The sequence below is a fragment of the Elaeis guineensis genome, chromosome 9 (genome assembly GCF_000442705.2).
Source record: "Elaeis guineensis isolate ETL-2024a chromosome 9, EG11, whole genome shotgun sequence".
NCBI classification, from domain to species: Eukaryota; Viridiplantae; Streptophyta; class Magnoliopsida; order Arecales; family Arecaceae; genus Elaeis; species Elaeis guineensis.
Genome location: NC_026001.2, coordinates 79,500,964 through 79,507,575, shown reverse-complemented (window position 1 = coordinate 79,507,575; position 6,612 = coordinate 79,500,964).

Genomic DNA, 6,612 nt, shown 5'->3' with positions numbered 1-6,612 from the left:
AGAATTCTGAATGCACGAAGACTCCTCGGCGTGCACCCCTATTTATATTGCACGTAGGGGTGCAAACCAAAACATCTCACACCCACTCACACTTTATCTCATGCCCCCTTTCTATTTCTCATGCCCCATAAATTGTAAAATTCCATGTGTACATCAAAGTTGGGTTGAAGAGGCGCCTTATTTCAGAAGGACTCTTCGATCTTAACTTACGGTGTTCACATGAGAAGTCACAAAGCTTCTCTTATTGGCCATCAACCCTTGCCTTTGGATCTGGAAGAAAACCCATCCAATGGCCAAGATAGAGGGTGCCAACTTCAGGAAGGGCACAAGAGATTAAGGGGCGTGGATAAGTTAAAACTTATCTCCCCATTTGAAATTTCCAAGGGGCGCTTCCAAGAGGTGGCGCATGGATTTAATCTTTATCTCTTCTCCTAATTTTTCTACAATGAGTTTAAAACTCAGAAGGACTCTTAGCCACCTCCTAAGACATCTGAAAACCATTCGTAGAATAAAAGTCATGGAGAAAAAATAGGAAAGACCAAGTTAAGGGGTGCCATCTCCCATCCATGCGCCATGTGACACATGCGCATGGATTTAATCCTTATCTACTTCTCCTAATTTTTTATGAGGAGTTTAATACTCAGAAGGACTCTTAGGCACCTCCTAAGACATCTAAAAATCATTCGTAGAATAAAAACTATGGAGAAAAAATAGATAAGACCAAATTTAAGGTGGCGCCAACTCTATCCATGCGCCATGTGGCTCATGCGCATGGATTTAAATCCACACGCCAAGAGAGAGACTCTTAGGCATGTGGTTCCCTGATTTTTGGCACCCAACAGCAAGCCCAATTAAAACACTTCAAACCCATTTCCAGACCAAATCCAATTTGGCTAAAATTGGTTCTAAATTAGCCCAAATCGGAACCCGATTCGAATTCGATTCTAATCTAAATGCTAGGGTTTGCAACATGTGCTAGCATGTTCAACCTGCAAACATGGTTTAATCAAATTAAACCCATGATCAATTCTCTTTGTGTGTGACCCATTGGGTTCCACATCTAGCCAGCAGTAAGTCCAGGTGCAATTTAAACTAATTTGGTTAGAACACAATCTAGCCGATTTAGGTCAAATCAAGCTGAACCGTTTTGATCAATCAGAATAGCTTTTAATTAATGATTGAATTAAACTCTTTAATTTGATCAAACTCACAAGATATGATTGACGTCTAGCAATGTATCATGTCTACCTGGAAGATATAAAATTTTTGATGGAAATATCAAAAATACCCTTCAGTGGAAAATTACCATGCAACTTGATCTTACGATCATCCTGCATCTCGAATATAAGTTTGGGTATGGAAAAATGTCAAACTCAATTTTATATTCACATTTCTCTCGATCAAATAATAATGATTTAATTTATGAAATATTAGAAACCATTTCTAATTTTTCATAATGCTCTGATCAAAGTCTTCCTGAATCATTATTTGATTGAAGCAGATAGGATGCGATCTCCACTTACTAGGAGTGATCGTTTCCATATTGACCTACTCATAACCTTCATAAGCAATCCATCATATCCAGAATACCCCGTACATGATTAAATCATGAATGAGTATGATCCAAAATATGGATTCATGCTTATAAGATTCTATGGCAATCTCAGGTCAAAAGATTTACATGCACAATTCCCACTATAAGAAAAATCTGTTGACATGTAGATAAGACTCCATCAGATATTCTTTAATTAGATCAATTCAGTGAATTCATTCTCTAATGAACATTACATCCTTATATTAGTGTCATACACAAGTAATTATGAATCAATTACTCTCTTAATCGAGCATACACAGGATGTACCAGTCTTACCGAAAACATTGATCCCCTACTTAATGTTTCATCGACTAGATATATTTAAAATTAGGATTTTAAGGTTTTAGGTCTCACTGGTATGATTGCATCATAATCCTAAAACCATAACCCTAATTTATGGGGTTCATCATAATAAAAAAATAAGATGCAGCATATGATGAACAAAATGCCTTTATTTATTTAAAACATCAGTACATGAGTTGTCAGGAGACAAAAAGAATATCCTTTAATTTATACATTTTGATTGGCTTATAGGGCATATTCTTTTCAATACCTATGTATTTTGCGAGCAGCTCTTGACAGCAGAATGCTCAGCAGGTGAGTCACTTATTCAGTGACAATGTACCCTTACATCTCACCTGTATGCTATACCAGTATCACCACACTCCTTGGTTAAGAGGACAACCAACCCATATAATACATAATGACCTTTACTTGATAAATGTCATCATCCCATAGTGACGTATCATTTGGTCACAAACTTGTTTAAGAACTGTATGATAAATCTTCTCTTTATCGTACACTAGCATAATTCTAGGGACTTCATCACAGGACAAAAGTTCAAGAAAGATATCACTTTGTGATGAAAAATATCAGAATAACTATTATTCATAATCAAAATTCATATACAAAAATGATCTCAATCGTCACACGATTGATTTTAGGACACAATTCCCAAAACTACCTACCCTTTCGCAGTCATTATAGAATGACGAAGCCTCTGGTAAACTACCATAATTTGCTAGGGTTACTACAATCTTTTGAGAAGGATCACTAGCTCCAGAAGGAGCCAATGAATTTAGTGAAAGGTTCATCTGCAGGACGTCGATCCTCTAAGAGAGAAAAAAGAAAAAGGTACAGAAATCTCATACCGCCAATCCCAAGTAGAGCAAACCATCAAATTTGATAAGAGCCAGATAGAGGCTTCTTCTACAAGAAGTTGGGTCATTGGAAAAGAAATTATCCTACTTATATAGCCATCTTTGACCTAAATAGGCCTAAAAACAAGAAAAAGAAGCAAGCAGTTGCTTCACAAGGTACTTATATGATAACATCTTGTAATTTCTCTATTTTGATACTATTACCTGGGTATTGGATATCAAAAGTCTTATTAATATATGCAATTCGTTGTAGGGACTGCAAGTAAGTAGGAAGTTTTGAGAGGGTGAGCAGTTCCTTAATGTTGGAGATAGAAGTTTTGTTCCAGTTCTGGCCTTGAGAACTTTGCAGCTTGTCTTCGAGTCCAGTAGTGTCATGTTAAATGATTGTCATTATTGTCCTTCCTTTTTGATAAATGTCATTTCTGTAGGTCTTTTGGCCAAACTTGATTACAAGTTTATAATAAAGGATGATTTTTGTGATATCATTATGAATGATACTACAATTATGTATGGACAATTGAAACATAGATTATACATAATATCACAGCCTATTAGTATAATGTACACATCCAGTAAATATCTTAAATTAAATAATGTCAGTGAATCCTACCTTTGGCATTGTAGGCTTGGATATGTGAACAAGAATAGGATTGACAAGTTGATCAAAGAACGTATCCTTGAGATAGATAATTGTGAATCATTGCCTACCTGTGAGTCCTATCTACTTGATAAGATGACTAATTTTTTAAGAAAAAAGGTGAAAGAGCCAGCGATGTCCTAGGTCTAATACATACTATGTATGCAGGTCTATGGACATAAGTGCCAGAGAGGATACTACTAGTTCATTACGTTTACAGACGATCTATTGAGGTATGGATATGTCTATCTTATGAAGTATAAGTCAGAATCATTTGAAATATTCAAATGATTTCGTACTGAAGTAGAGAAATAAACTGAAAAAAGTATTAAGATCCTTCGATCAAACTGAGGAGGTGAATACCTCACCAGTAAGTTCCTGACATATCTGGAAGAGAATAAGATTCTCTCATAGTAGACCCTTCTTAGAGCACCACAATACAATGGGGTGTCGGAGAGAAAAAATCGAAACTTATTAGATATGGTCCGATCCATGATGGGCTTTACGAGTCTACCAATCTTCTTTTGGAGATATACTCTAGAAACTACCTGCTAATTCTGATTAAGGTACCCAACAAGTCTATCGATAAAACTCCATATGAGATATAGACTGGACATAAGCTGTTGCTCTCACATCTTAGGTCTGGGGGTGTCCAGCTTATGTCAAGCATTTAAAAATGGATAAGCTTGGACCAAAGTTCGACAAATACTTGTTCATAGGATATCCAAAAAAAATAAAGGGTACTACTTCTATCTCACTACAGAATAAAAATGTTTGTCAGTAGTCGGGCAGTCTTTTTGAAAAAGAAGTTTCTTGGTAAAGGAGCTAATACCTATAAAATTGAACTTGATGAAGTTTATGAGGTGGAAGGACCGACACATACAGAATTGGATTTGATTGGTGAATCAAATCCAGAGCCAGTAGAGGCACCATTAAGGAGATTCGATAGAGTACCGTGTCAGCCGGATAGATACTATAATTTTTTGATCCGAAATGGTGACCCCATCGAACTTGATGAGAACAATGAGGATCCGATCACCTATATGGAGGCCATGCAAAAGCCCGACTCCCAAAAATAGCTTGATGCCATGAAATTCGAGATGGAGTCCCTAGAGATCAATGGTATATGGATACTAGTTGATCCGCCCGAAGAGATAAAATCCATAGGGTATAAATAGATTTTTAAGAAAAAAAGAGGAGCGGACGGGAAGGTAGAGACCTATAAATCTTGTCTAGTTGCTAAGGGTTACCGTCAGCATTATGGTATTGACTATGATGAGATGTTCTCTCCTATGACAATGCTCAAGTCGATCCAGATTATGTTTGCTATCGCTGTATACTTAGATTATGAGATCTGACAGATGAATGTCAAAATGCTTTCCTTAACGGGGAGCTGGAAGAAGAGGTGTATGTGATACAACCTGAAAGGTTCACATCCATAGATGAGTCGAAAGTGTGCAAGCTGAAAAAGTCTATTTATGGACTTAAGCAGGCATCTAGGAGTTGGAACATACATTTTGATAAGGTGATCAAAATGTATGGCTTGTTAGGAACGGAGAAAAGCCTTGCATCTACAAGTGGGCTTTTGATTCTGTAGTCATCTTCCTTGTGCTATATGTGGATAACATACTGTTACTAGAAAATGATATCCCAACTTTATAGAGTGTGAAGCTGTGGTTATCATCACAGTTCTCCATGAAAAAACTTAGAAAAAGCATCCTACATCCTTGGGATGAAGATCTATAGGAATAGATCTAGAAGGTTGCTTGGATTGTCGCAAATCACGTACATCGACACCCTGTTGAAGTGGTTCAACATGGATAATTCTAAGAAAGATTATTTTTCGATAGGTCATTAGATTACTCTTTTCAAGAAGGATTGTCTGACAACTCTTGAAGAGAGAGAGCGCATGAGTAGAATACCATATGCTTGGCAGTGGGATCTATCATGTACGCTATGATGTGTACGATGTCGAATGTGGCCTATTCATTAGAGGTAGTGAGTAGGTACCAGTCTGATCTGAATAAGAAGTATTAGAAGATTGCAAAAGTAATTCTTAAGTATTTGAGAAATACTAAAGATCAATGACTTATCTATGGAGACACTGACCTGAAACTTGTGGGATATATTGATTTCAATTTTTAGTCAGATTATGATGACAGCAGAAGTGTGTCAGGCTATGTATTTACTCTGAATGGAGGAGCTATTTATTAGAAGAGTTTCAAGCAATATACTATGGCCGATTCTATATACGAAGTGGAATATATTCCTGCATCGGATGCTGCAAAAGAGGCGGTGTGGTTATGGAAGTTCATCAGCGAGCTGGGAGTTACACCTTCCATTTATGGCCTTGTATTGCTATACTGTGAGGGCTCCAGTGCCATAGCTCAGGCGAAAGAACCCAAGTCGCACCATCACATCAAGCATATTCTGTGCTGCTATCATCTGGTGTGAGAGATCGTGAATCATGGCGATGTCAAACTTTAGAAGATCGATGGAAAAGAGAATCTAGCCGACCCCTTCATTAAAGCTCTCAGGATCAAAAAGTTCGATGATTTCAAATGAAAGATGGGTATAAGATACTGTCCCAATTAGCTTTAGTCCAAGTGGGAGTAGTTAAAATTATGTCCTAAAATCAATCATGTGACGATTGAGTTCATCTTTGTATATAAATTATTGATTATTAAATAAAAATTATTCTGATATTTTTCATCACAAAGCAACATCTTTCTTGAACTCTTGTGTTGTGATGAAGTCCTTAGAACTATGGTAGTGTGCAATAAAGAGAGAATTTATCATATAGTTCTTAAACATATTCGCGACCAAATAATATGTCATTATAGGATAATGACGTTTATCGAGTAGAGGTCGTTGGGTGCTGTATGGGTTAGTCTTCTTAATCAAGGAGTGTGGTGATACTTGCATAGCATACAGGTGAGATGTAGGGATACATCATCACTGAATAAGTAACTCACTTACAGAGTGTTCTACAGTCAATGTTAAAAAATATGTCCCAAAAGCCAATCGTCAACCTATTGACGGTTGAGCAACCAAGTACGATAATTGATTTGTTAATAAATAAAATATATTTGGCATTTTCATCATAAGCTTTCATCTTCTAATGAACTCCATTGTTATGATGAAATCCTTAGGACTATTCAGATTCGATAAAGAGAGGATTTATCGATTAGTCCTTAAAACTGTTCACGACAAATGATAGG